This window comes from Dipodomys ordii, unplaced genomic scaffold, assembly GCF_000151885.1.
Source record: "Dipodomys ordii isolate 6190 unplaced genomic scaffold, Dord_2.0 Scaffold2, whole genome shotgun sequence".
Lineage (NCBI taxonomy): Eukaryota > Metazoa > Chordata > Mammalia > Rodentia > Heteromyidae > Dipodomys > Dipodomys ordii.
In genome coordinates, this window is record NW_012267218.1 from 36,625,682 (window position 1) to 36,639,440 (window position 13,759).

The following is a 13,759-nucleotide window of genomic DNA, read 5'->3' on the forward strand; positions in this document are numbered from 1 at the left end:
GAGATACCCTGAAGAAACTGAGCAGTTGACAAATTTGGAGTACTCCAGAGGGAAAGAGCTTTATAGCTGTGATAGATCATCCATGGTGTGTCTGCTCACTGATGATAACCAGCATACAAGATCAACAACAAGAGCAAGACAATTAACAGAGGGACACATTGCTTTTGGTGTTAGGTGGGACTATTCCTTTAGGAGAGCCTTAATAGAAGATCTTTCTCTCCTTTTCCTCTCCCTTCCTACTTTGCTCTTTTTCTCCAATCCTCTCTACTTTCTTCTGTCTCTCTCTTTCTCTCATATACCCACATACCATACACCTCCACATCCACATGCATACAACATATATACATGAAAGAAGAGAATAGCTTTTTAGATTTATTAAGTCAAAATGCAAAACCAGTAAGCATCTGACTCCTTGAAATATCTACTATAAAGTCTATTAAGAAGGCATTATTGACTTACAGAAAAAAGTTCAGTATCTCTGATTTCTGTTTAGAAGCATATTGTATAATAAAATTTCAGCTCTTAATCCTGTGCAATAATTTGATGATTATATTTTTCCAAATGAGATGTTTTATTAAAACCTATCATAAATGTCCATTTCCATTCAGTCCCTTAAAGCATCCCACTCATCAGCATTCCCCAAATGTTGGGAAAATCATATTCTGCTCTTCTTCCTATCTAAAAGGCTTTCTCTGTATCCTGTGGACAGTTGCAGTGTTACCATAGAGAGACACACAACAGTCAGGTTGGTGGTCAGTTTACAACCTGTAGCGTTGTAGAGGTCAGAGCTCCCAGGATGCTGAGTGCCAGACCTGGCAAGACCTGCTCTTATTGCTGTTCCGTTGTCCTTCAGCCTTGGTTGGGTTTGTGCACTGTGTGCAGAGGCTGCTTGTTGCACTGGGGCAATGTATGATGGGGAGGTACATGATGGCCTCTGTGTTATCCTGGTGAAGTCTCCATGGATAGACTTAGAGGAGCTTACTGCATTGCTCCTCCAAACACACCAGCTTCCTTGTTGGAAGTCACTACATTCTTTGCACATTATGCTTACAATTTGGAGAGGAAAAAAGTAGTTATTTTAAAAAAGACGTGTATGGCCGGCCACTGGTGGCTCACACCTCTAATCCTAGCTACTCAGGAGGCTGAAATCTGAGGATCATGGTTCAAAGCCAGCCCAGGCAGGAAAGACCGTGAGTCTCTTGTCTCCAATAAACCACTAGAAAACCGGAAGTGGTGCTGTGGCTCAAGTGGTAGAGAGCTCACCTGTAAGGGCCGGGGTCTCGCCGTGTAATGGAGGACACCAAGAGGCCGTCTTATGCAATCAGCAAAGGGCTTTATTGAAGTCCAGTGCGCTGGGTCTCACAGACCTCGAGAGATCTGCGAGCCTTGAGCAACTTTAAGCACAGCTTTTTATACCCTATTTTGAACATGGGAGGGGTAGAGTACAGTCACCTTGTACATCTGCCAGTTTCGATAATAACATGTTGGAACATGTTATTATCTCAAGTTTCTCAAGTATACAGCAAGTTTTAGCAAGCATTTGTACAGAAGCCAACGGCTGGTTAATTTCTCCCAAATTTGTCCCTTCATCCCCCCCCCTTATCTTAGAAGAATATTTCTAATCCTAGAAATACTAGATTCCTTCCTCTTGGGACAGCATCTGGTACTGCTGTCTAAGCACTAACAACTTTACTTGTCCTACCTGGCGTTTAACAAAATCAATTAAGCGATTGAGAATACAAGGGCCTATCATTAAAAGCAAAAGAAACAGCAGTAGCGGTCCTGCTACAGTGGAAAGCAAGGTAGTCATCCAAGGGGACCAGCTGAACCATGATTCAAACCATCCCTGGCTAGCCTCCCTTTCTCGCTGTCTTTCTCTGAGTCTTTCCCTGAGCTTGGTCATGGATTCTTTAACTACTCCTGAGTGGTCAGCATAAAGGCAGCATTCTTCTTAGCTATAATTTCTTGGTTTTTATAGCTTTATTAGGTCCCACGGACACTGGTTTGTAAGCCTCAAGGGTTAGCCTGACATTTAGGAATGCCTTTCGAGCTTCCCCATATGAGCTCATTCCCCAGGCCTTCCCATAGACTTCTGTCCATAGGCTGCTCTGTTTGCCTTGGTCTGTAAATTGAATTTTTACTAAAGAACAAGGAGGCTCACCCTTTTTTACACAGGTATTTCTATTGCTAGGTTTGTATGGGTCATAGAAGGAGAAGTGAGCCAAGTCTCTAGCCTGATCCCCAGCTATTGTCCACTTATAGGGCCCATCATTGGAAGTTTCACATCCCCACTGCTTACAAAAGTAATAGTGAGTTCCTCCACAGTGTCTTCTGGGGTCTGAGCTGGTAGGGGCCGGGCAGGCATAGAACCCGGTCATCCTGGTATTATATTGGTCCCCACCACTTGTAGCTTTGAATAACAAACCAGATCAGGAAACCAGCCAATGGGTTTGGTATCCTGGGTTGAATTTAGTACCTGTAGGGTTTCCCCATCCAATATTTCCCAAGTCTGTACAAGAGGCAAGTGAGGGTTAGTCTGTTGGGCTACGGCTAATCCGCAGCTTAAGAGGATTAGCAGTCTTATGTACTTGCCACCCGGTTGCAGGTTCCTTTGCCATCTTGAGGTGTGATGAGTGGATCCAGGCGACAATGCCATCCACTTTGACTGCGGTGAAGGTGGTCAGTAGCACCTGGTAAGGCCCCTTCCACCGTGGCTCCAAGGTGTCCTTCTTGTGTCGGCGCACGTAGACCCAGTCTCCCACCTGGAATCGATGAGGCATCTGTATCTCCCCTGGCTCGTAAGTTGAGTGCAGAGTGTTCCAGATGTATTTTTGTACACCTTCCAAAACTTTTAGTCTGGAGGTAAGGGGAGTGAAAGTTATTTCGGCTTGCTCGGAGGTCAGCAAGTTGGAGGCTGGGGGCGGCACTCCATACATTATTTCAAAAGGGGTTAGTCCACACATAGAAGAGGAAAGGGTATTTCTAGCTCGAAAAAGAGCATATGGTAGGAGCATTATCCAATCATTTATGCCAGTTTCCACGGTCAATTTAGTCAAGGTCTCCTTAATGGTTCTATTCATTCTGTCTACCTGTCCTGAACTTTGGAGCCTGTATGCACAATGTAATTTCCAATTAATCCCCAAACACCTGGCCAGTCCCTGACTTACCTGAGCCACAAATGCAGGACCATTATCAGAGCCAAGTACCTGAGAGAGTCCATATCGCGGGAAGATTTCCTCCAAGAGCTTCTTGATGACTATTTGAGCCATCTCTCCCCGGGTTGGGTAGGCTTCTACCCATCCTGAAAAAGTATCTACAAAAACTAGCAAATACTTTAATCCATACTTTGCTGGTTTGATTTCTATGAAATCCACCTCCCAGAATTGTCCTGGCCTGTTTCCATGAAGTCTCTTTCTTCTGGAGGGTAGTTGGGTTAACTATTTGGCATGCTGGCAAGAGGAGGCTGTTAGTTCAGTCAATTTCTTGTTTTCCCACTGGTGATAATGAAAAGGTCTGCTCCTGGAGTAGGGCCTGCATCTTCCTGGGGCCCAGGTGGGTTAGCTGATGCAAAGCCTTAACATAGTCTCGAGCTTTTTGTAGTTTGGTCTCCTCTTTGCCTTCAGAGTTAAGAGTTAGTGGCCTCGGGCTCAGCTTGAATCAACAGAATTGAGACGGTCTCTTCTGTAGCAACCCTTTTAGCTTCCTCATCTGCCTTCCTGTTTCCCCATGCTGCCTCGCTTTCGCCTTTTTGGTGTCCCGGGCAGTGTACAATAGCAAGCTGCCGAGGCAGGAGTAAGCCCTCTAATAGTTTTAAAATCTCAGTCTTACTTTTGATTGGTCTTCCTTCAGAGGTCAAGAGTCCCCGGCGCTGGTAAATAGCCCCATGGATGTGAGCCGTAGCAAAAGTGTACCGGCTATTGTAGTGCCCAGAGACTTGAAGCGCCTAAAAAGACCACCAGAGACCAAAGATCAATGCAAGCGGCAATGAGTCGTTTATTGACGAGCTCGAGCACGGACCCCTCTGTGCACTGATGTCCGAGTGCAGAGAGAGGCCCCCAGCCCAGGGTTACAGCACTTTTTATATGTTCTTTGGTAGGGGCAAGGCCTCAGTATGTATTGGCAATGAATCAATACACCACGAGGGAAATTTAAATCATAATTCTAGCGGATGATTGGCACAGTACAAAGTGGGAAAAGGGCTGGGGCTAGTAATTGGTCAGCCTAGCGAGCTATTGTGCTCTAAATTAATTAGACAGTACTTCTAGGGTAATTTAGGAGAAGTGGTTGCCAGATGGCCACTATCTCTGACCCTGACCCCGGGGGAAGTGGTTGCCAGGCAGCAACTATCTCCCATCCTAGGCCCGGGAAAGTGGTCTGGAATGTGTCAGGTACTTTGTCAGGTACTCCCTGCCAGAGGGTCGTTAATTTCAGCTCCAGAGCCAGGAGTGTCAGGGGCTCAAGGGCAGGTAGAATAGCAGCTGCATTCTTCAAGGTTTAGCAAGCATGTGTACAGAAGCAGAAAGGCAAGTTAAAGAAAGTACAAAATGGCAAATACCAGTCTAATACAAAATGGCAAATACAGGTCTATCTGGTTATATATACCACGCTTCTCACTATCAGTGTAGATGGTGGCTCGCTTTTTAGTTGCCAGATTGAAGGCCTTGGTTAGGGCTATTAGCTCCGCCTTCTGAGCTGAGGTACCGTCTGAAAGGCGTGCTGACCAGATGACTTTTTGTAGGCTCACCACAGAAACTGCTCCCGTCCGTGAACCAGATTATTCAGCACCCTGAAGGGGCTCGTTGGTCAGATCCCGCCGGGTTCCCGTTTCTTCCAGTAGTATCTCCTGGCAGGTGTGGATTACTGGACCCATGGCCTCATCTGGTAGCAAGGTGGCTGGATTAAGGTGTACAGGGGCCCCAAATATCCCTCTCTCCTTGTCCAGAAGGATACTTCGATAGTAAGTGATGCAGGCATTAGTCAGCCATCTGTCCGGGGGCTGGCGCACAATGCTCTCCAGAGCGTGTGTCCCTATCACAGTGAGTTTTTGTCCCAAAGTCAGTTGACCAGCATCCTTAACCATCAAGGCTGCTGCTGCCACCGCTCGCAGGCACCGGGGCCACCCAGCTGCTACCGTGTCCAGTCGTTTGAACAAATAGGCCACGGGACGCTTCCACGGTCCCCAAGTCTGAGTTAATGCAGCTGTAGCAATGCCCTGTCTTTCATCCAAATAGAGTTTGTAAAGGGCTTGTTTACATCGGGGAGGGCCAAAGCCAGAGCTTGTAGAGGGCCTCCTTAATTTTGTCAAAAGCCTGTTGGTGTGACTTTTCCCAGTGAAAGGGGTTGTCGCCCTTAAGCAGGGGGTGTAAGGGAGCCGCAAGTTGCGCAAACCCTGGGATCCAGAGTCTACAGAAACCCGCAGTCCCTAGAAACTCTCGGAGTTGCTTGCGGGTGGTGGGAGGAGGAATCTGAGTCACAGTTCTTTTTCTTGCCTCTGTTAACCACCTCTTACCCTCCTTTAAGGTATATCCCAAGAAAGTCACTTCCTTTTTGCATATCTGAGCCTTTTTAGCAGATGCTCGGTAACCCAGCCTGGCCAAAGTTTCTAGAAGCGACCTGGTTCCTTTCTCACAATCTGCCTGGGAATTTGCTGCCAGCAATAAATCATCAACCTATTGGAGCAGAGTTCCCGCTGGGTGGCAGGTGCGGAACTCACGGAGATCCTGGTGAAGGGCTTCTCAAAGATGGTGGGAGAGTTTTTGAACCCCTGGGGCAGCCTAGTCCAGGTCAGCTGTCCCGAGATCCCCGCTTCCAAGTCCGTCCACTCAAAGGCGAAGATCAGCTGGCTAGCTTGGTGCAATCTTAGGCAGAAAAAGGCGTCCTTCAAATCAAGCACTGTGTACCACTTAAGTTCGGGACTGAGAGTGCTCAGGAGATTATATGGATTAGGCACAGTAGGGTGAATGTCTAGGACCCTATTGTTGACTTCCCTTAGTCCTCCACTGGTCTGTAGTCACTGGTTCTGGGCTTTTTGATGGGTAAGAGAGGCGTATTCCAGGGGGACTGGCAGGTCTGCAGAACCCCCATCTGGAGCAGTTTTTGAATATGTGGCCTAATTCCTTCACGGGCCTCTTTACTCATTGGATATTGTTTTATTCTTATAGGAGTGGCAGATGTTTTTAACTGAACTCCAACTGGCGGCTGTCCTACTGCCTGTCCCAATCCTGCGGTTTCTGCCCAGGCTTCTGGTATCTGCTGTACCCAGTCTTTGATATCTTGACCTCCCTTGTCATTTGCATTTTGATACAGCACGTATTCTTGGTCTGCTTGCAAGGTCAAGACTGTGGTCATGGGTGTGTTCTTGACCATTGGGTTGGCAAAAGAAACGCATGGCCTGCTTGGATCAAATGAGATTTGAGCTCTTAATTTGGTTAGGAGGTCTCTTCCTAACAGCGGAGCCGGACACTCGAGCACTACCAAAAAAGAATGGCTTACTTGGCCTCGTCCAAGATCTAAGGTCCTGGAGGTGGTCCAGGCCCTGTACTGGCTGCCATTTGCCCCCTGCACCAGAGTCCATCTGTTTGAAATTGAGCCCAGGGGTTTTTGCAAGACTGAGTAAGTTGCCCCCGTATCAACCTCAAAGTTGATAGGGGTCCCCTCCACATCAAAGGTTACCCTGAGCTCGGGGAGGGGTACTGGGCTCCGTCCCTCCTAGTCTCCATCTAACAGTAGGATTTTGGGTTTTTTTTTTTTGTTTCTCCTTTAGATTAGGACAATCTCGCGCCCAATGGCCTTTTTGCTTACAGTAGGCACATTGATCCTTGTCCAGTGGTGGTCGCTGCCCATTGGGCCCAGGTCCCTTTCTTCCTCCTCTACCTCTATCTCTTTCCACACTTACAGCCAGGATTTTTGCTAGTTCTCTGTTCCTTCACTTATCCCTTTGTTCTTCTCTTTCCTCCCTCCCTCTCTCTCTCTCTCCTCTGTTCCTTCTCTTCCTCTGTTTCCCTCTTGTGGAATACCCTCAGCTTCTTTGACCAGGTCCTGTAAGGACAAATCTGACAAGCCTTCCAGGCGTTGTAACTTCTTTCGGACATCTGGAGCTGACTGACCTATGGCCATGGCCACTGCTGCCCTGTGTTCCTCAGACCTGGGGTCAAAGGGTGTATACCTCCTATAGGCTTCCATTATTCTTTCAAGGAACATACTAGGAGATTCATCCGCTTTCTGCACAACTTCCCTCACCTTAGCCAAATTGGTGGGCTTTCTTGCAGCCCCTCGGAGACCAGCCATCAGAGCCTGGTGATAAATGAGAAGACGTCTCCTACCTTCTCCAGTGTTAGGATCCCAATCTGGTCTGACAAGGGGAAAGAACTCATTGATAACGTTTGGAAGTTGAGTCGGTCTCCCGTCCTGTCCAGGAACATTCTTACGGGCTTCCAGGATGATCCGGTCTCTCTCCTCAGTAGTAAAAAGGATACTGAGGAGTTGCTGGCAATCATCCCAGGTTGGCTGATGGGAAAACTTAAAGAGATTCTACAAGATTGGTTAGCTTAGAGGAGTCCTCAGAAAAAGGGGGAGAGTTGTTTTTCCAATTACACAAATCAGATGAGGAGAAAGGCCAATACTGTAAGGTAGGCATTTCTCCCCCAGCTCCGTCAGCAATGGGAGGCCCATAGGGTCTCAAGGGGAGGACGGGGGCCTGGTCAGGCGGTTGCCCTGCCCGTCCCCTGTGCCGGTCCCTGTACCTGGGGCCCAGGTGGTTCTTCCTCCGGAGGGGCATCTGCGGAGGGAGGAGGCTGAGGATAAGGGGGTGGGTCATCAAGCTGAAGGAGTTGGGTCTGGGAGTCAGGGAGGATAGGGGCAGAAGGGGTGTTGGGTTTAAGGGGAAGGAGAGAAGTGGAAGTGGGCAAGGGAGAAGGCATGGAGAGGTTGGTAGCAGGGGGAGAAAGGAAAGGCTTGACCCATGGCGGCGGGAATTCGCAGAGATCTTCCCACACCATGACATAGGGTTCTTGATCCGGGTGTCCATGGCGACCTAGTCGGAAAACAACGGTCCGAACGGCTCGGACAAGGTTTAGGTGAAATGAGCCACTAGGGGGCCAACCAACCCCAAAGGTCGGCCACTCAGAAGAACAGAAAGTTTGCCATTTACCCTTTTTAAGTCAGTCCTAAGTTACTTGCCCTATTCTTAACATCAGTCCAGTGGTCAAGCGTCAGAGACAAAGGAGTCGACTGAGTCTGTCCCATAATTAAAAACCAAAAGATGGGAAAGAGGCTACACAAACACCCAAAAAGAAAGAGGAGCCAGTTGGTGTCCCCAGAACGGGCAGATCTGGGTGGGACCTCCAAATGTAATGGAGGACACCAAGAGGCCGTCTTATGCAATCAGCAAAGGGCTTTATTGAAGTCCAGCGCGCTGGGTCTCACAGACCTCGAGAGATCTGCGAGCCCTGAGCAACTTTAAGCACAGCTTTTTATACCCTATTTTGAACATGGGAGGTACATCTGCCAGTTTCGATAAAAAAAAAATAACATGTTGGAACATCTTGTGGTTTTTCTCAGAATTTACCCAAAACTCATAGTGGGGATTTCCCCGTTTGCACAAACAAGAAGTTTCTCAAGTATACAGCAAGTTTTAGCAAGCATTTGTACAGAAGCCAACGGTTGGTTAATTTCTCCCAAATTTGTCCCTTCAACCTTGAGCTGAAGAGCTCAGGGACAGCGCCCAAGCCCAGAGTTCAAGCCCCATGACTGACAAAAAAAAAAAAAAGAGGTGTATGCCAGTAGCTCATGCCTGTAATCCTAGCTACTCAGAAGGCTGAGATCTAAGAATTATCATTCCAAGCCAAACAGGACAAAAAGTCTGTGAGTCTCTTCCCAACTCTCCCTCTCTCTCTCCCTCTCTCCCTCTTTCTTTCTCTCTCTCCTAGTCCTGGGGCTTGAACTCTGGGCCTGGATGCTGTCCAGGCATCTTCTACTCAAGGCTAGTGCTCTACCACTTGAACCACAGCACCACTTGCTGAGTTTTCTGTGATTTGTTGGAGATAGGAGTCTCATGGACTTTTCTGCCAGAGCTGACTTTGAACCATGACCCTCAGATCTATGCCTTCTGAATGGTTAGGATTACAGGCGTGACACCCATACTCACATTCCCTCACTTAGGCTTTTATCTTCCATTAACCACTAAAAAGCCCAAAGTGGAGTTATAGATCAAGTGTTAGAGCCCTAGCCTTGCGCACAAAAGCTCTAGAACAGTATGCAGGCTTAGTTTAAGACCCAGCATAGGAAGGAAGGAAGGAAGGAAGGAAGGAAGGAAAGAAGGAAGGAAGGAAGGAAGGAAGGAAGGAAGGAAGGAAGGGTGTGAGTGAGTAAGCCAGTGAGTGAGAGAGAGAAAGAAGGAAAGAAAGAAAGAGAGGGAAAGAAAGAAAGAAAAAGAAAGGAAGCAAGGAAGGAAGGAAAGAAGAAAGAGAAAAAGAAAGGAAGGAAGAAAGAAAGCGAAGGGAGGGAAGAAAGAAGGAAAGAAAGAAGGGGGAAGAAAAGGAAGGGGAAAAGAAGGGGAAGGGAAGAAAGGGGGAGAAAGAAAGAAAAAAAGCACAAAATCTTTTTTCTTTTTTCTTCCTGAAACACCCACTTGCAGATAGGGATACAAGAATTATTCATGCAGCCCAAACACTGAGAAATCTGTTACAATTCTAAGGAAAGGCTTAGATTCTGATTCACAGGAGACCATGGCCAGAGGCATTGTTCTGTGCTTGGGTTTTAGGGAGGATAAGCTTAGTTCTGAGAAGACACAACACTTAATTTAGACTATTTATTTAAAGTCCTTTGTGGTAGATTGTTTCCAAGATAACGAGCATTTCTTCCCCAAACCTTTTTGCAACATAACTTCCATTGGGAAATGGAGTCTACTTCTGAGCCTCTTAAATATGGTTTAGAACACAGGGCCTGGGTGCTGTCCCTTTCCCCCCCCACTTTTTTTTAAACTCAGAAAAGCATTCTACTACTTGAGTCATACTTCTACTTCCAGCTTTTGGTGGTTAATTAAGGTAAAGAGTTTCACATACTTTACTACCTGGTTTGCTTCCAACCACAATCATCAGATCTCAGCCCCCTGAGTAGCTAATATTATAGGCTAATATAATATTATAGGCTATATAGGCTATATATTATAGGCTAATATTGTATTATAAATTATAGGCTATATATTATAGGCTAATATAATAATATTGTACCTGGCTAATATCTAGGCTTTTAAAAATAGGATCATCTTGGCTTTAGAGGCTACAGGACATCTGAGAGGAGAGGGAAATCAGAACATACTATTGAAGAGGAAAAAAAATGCATCAAAGTCACCAAAGCTCCATGCTCCATAGGACTCAGATGCTTCAGTACTTTGTACGGCCCATGTTACAGGTGTCAGTTCTTGTCATGTGGAGGGATTTCTGGAAGTTCCTTTTTTGAAACTAGTGGTTCCATATAGAAAAATAATGATGCCTCATGTCGCTGTTAGAAGTTTCTCACGTTAGGGAATGAGTACTGGCATCAGAGGGAGCCAGCCGTTCCTGAGAGGGAAGCTGATCCCAGGCCCGGGCTGCCTGCAGACTCATTTTACCTTGAGCTTTCATAGGTGCAGAAAACGCTCAGAAGTGATGCATTTGAAATGCTGGACCTCTGTGCCAGGGTACTAAGCTAGCGAGAGAAGAGTAATTAAGGATTTTTATCTACTTTAGCATTCAAAAGTACATTTCCCCTCCTCCATTTCCTTGTTACATGCTCTTCCTTTCCACCAAAACCTTTTCCCTTTTCCAAATCTGATGTAGTCTTTGTAAGAAAGTGACGGGGAAAAGAAAATGGTTTAGCTCTAATTGCTCGCTATAAATCTCTGGGGTGATTTACCCAGTGTTGTCTCAGCTTGTACACACAGGATGGCACTGGATTCTCTGATCCTGTTTGCTTGTGAATTGTATAGGGAAGTGGAGTCTACCCATGGGAAAAGTCTACCAACTTAGTACTTCAGTAGATGTCATCTCATCATAAGGCGGTGGCCGACAAATACAAATTTATGACTTCATGTCAAACACTTTTATATTTGTTTGTGTGTCTTTTTGCTGTCACTATGTGAAACTTCATTTGAGAGGAAAGAGTTCTGAAAAAAGATGTCTTCTGAGCATCTTTTATTTTATTTGGTTACTTAACTGGGTTCCATCTAGTTGTGATGACCAGCTAGATGCCCAGGAATGCAGTACAACTTCCAAGTAGAAAATCCTTGGTTCAAACTCACATCCATTTGCCTTCCAAACACATTCTTTCCATGGTACCATGATATTAAACATGTACTGAATCCCAGCCTCTGTCTCCATCTTTTCTGGGGCACCTGCTGCTTTAAAAAATAATATCTATGTTTTAAAATGCATGATATAGCCCAGCACCAGTGGCTCATGCCTATAATCCTAGCCACTCAGGAGGCTGAGAACTGAGGACCTGAGAATTGTAGCTAAAAGCCAGCCTAGGCAGGAAATCCATGATAATCTTTTGTCCACCAGCAATATAAGTCAGAAGTGGAGCTGTGGCTCAAATGGTAGAGTACAAAAGCTGAAGGACACCGTCCAGGTCCTGAGTTAAACCCCCAGGACTGGAACGCGCTTACACACACGTACATGCACTTACACACGCATCTCTCTATCAATGTATGATGTTTGTGTTTTTCCATCTAGATATGCCTTTTCCCTTTGTTCCAGTCTTGTTTCCTGTGTCTTCTGGGCTGTTAAAAACAAACAAACAAAAAAAAACCAACAAATTTTTTCCTGGGTCTATCTAAGTTTCTTGTTTATGTGAGTATTTGTTAACTTAGCTTTATTTATATCAGCTAATTTTACAAGTCATTATTTATTTGTTTGTTTGTTTATTGCTGGTCCTGGGGCTTGAACTTTGAGCCTGGTGCTATCCCTGGGCTCCTTATTGCTCACCACATGAGCCATAGTGCCACTTCTGGCTTTTTCTATGATTAAATGGGGAAAAGAGTCTCACAGACTTTCCTGCCCAGGCTGACTTCAGACCACACTCCTTAGATCTCAGCCTTCTGAGTAGCTAGGATTATAGAGGTAAGCCACTAGTGCCTGGCTATAATGAAAGTTTTTGTTAAAGAAAATAGACACTCTTTGTAGCAGAAATGTATACTTTTAAATATCCATAAGCAAATGTCTGTTTTGACATCTGAGTGTAAAACTTTCCATTTTTTTTCAAAGTCATAGTGATTTTCCAAATCAGCAGGCTGAAGAGTTAGTGTTGCTGATTTTGCCTAACACAAACCCATCACATGGCCATTGGACCAAAGCCCAAGACAAAGAGTAGCAAATCTGAAGTGTCACAGCTCGGGGTGCTAGCAATTTCTAGTGATAAATTATCTATGTGCTGAAATCTGGAGGCTGGTGAGCTTCTTCTCATTTACCTATTTACAGAACCACTGCCCTTCCTGTCACCTCTGGCTCCACATTCCATTCATCTTTTCCTTCAGAGACCTCAGCACCCAGATGGTTTGTTGACAAAAAGCAATGGGAATTTTAAAGTAAACTTTTTTCTTTTTGGTATTTTTCCAGACAGTCTTTGAAAGTAGTTTTAAAGTGTTGGTTACAAATTCCCTTTGGCTTCTATCTGCTTGGGTGAATGGTTTCATGTATGATATTCTGGATGCTTCTTTTCGTGGATAGATTTCTCTTCCAACAAAACTGTTGCCATAGCCCAGTTTAATTTGCTCTGGGTTTTCCTCAGCTTGCAAAACCTTTTTTAACAAGTCCTGTCTGTTGCTTCCTGGGAGTGTTTCAGTTCTGTTGTGCTACCTGTCTGGTAGACCAGCTTTCAGAGACTGGTTTCAGAGACTGGCTTTCAAAGCCCTTCTAAGGGGGTTGTTGTACCTGTTGGAGCAAGAATTGACATGAAGTACAATGTGATTGCATTCAACTTATCTTTTTTTTTTTCTTGGTGCTGGTCCTGGGACTTGAACTCAGGGCCTGGGCACTGTCCCTAAGCTTTTTTGCTCAGTTGAGCCACAGCTCCATTTCCAGATCTTTGGTGGTGAATTTGAGACAAGAGTCTCATGGACTTTCTTGCTTGAGCTGGTTTTTGACTCATAATCCTCAGATGTCAGCCTCCTGGGTAACTAGGATTGTAGGTGTGAGCCACTAGACCCAGATTTGACTTACCTTTTCATATACATATGCATAATTGTGCCTGGACTTGAACTCAGGACCTTGTGTTCTTGCTCAGCTTTTATACTCATAGCTAGTGTTCTACCATGTGAGCCCCACCTCCAATCCTTAACTTGTCCTAATTACTGATCTTTAAAACTTTACTCTCACAGAGTTTGAGAACAAAGACACTTTTCTCATCATATTAAATACTTTTTCCAAAGCAACACAAATCATGTTTGTTGTCCTTGTTTTTTCTTTTTTTTTATAATTTATGTTGTAAATGCAAAGAATTTATTCCAGAGGAATGAAACCTATAATTAGAGTTGCCACCACAGGAAGGCGATGATGCCTTAATTCATAGGCAAATAAAGATTAAGTCCATGGATATTTTACCTGAGATGGTAAATTTTACCATTTTACCAAGAACCAACAAAATCAGTATTATAAAATACATAGTTAAATTAATATACAGAAACATTGAAATGAGTATTTAGATATAGATAATACCTTTCACATGATTTTATTGTTATTTCTTAAATTTTAATCCAACCCTGGTCTTATTAGGCCGTGTTTTT

The 13,759-nt window shown here is 45.1% G+C and overlaps 1 pseudogene; it reads right to left on the reverse strand.

The window, feature by feature from the left end:
- Positions 1–2,184: 2,184 nt before the first annotated feature.
- On the reverse strand, positions 2,185–8,296 carry LOC105985412 (annotated as a pseudogene).
- Positions 8,297–13,759: the final 5,463 nt, after the last annotated feature.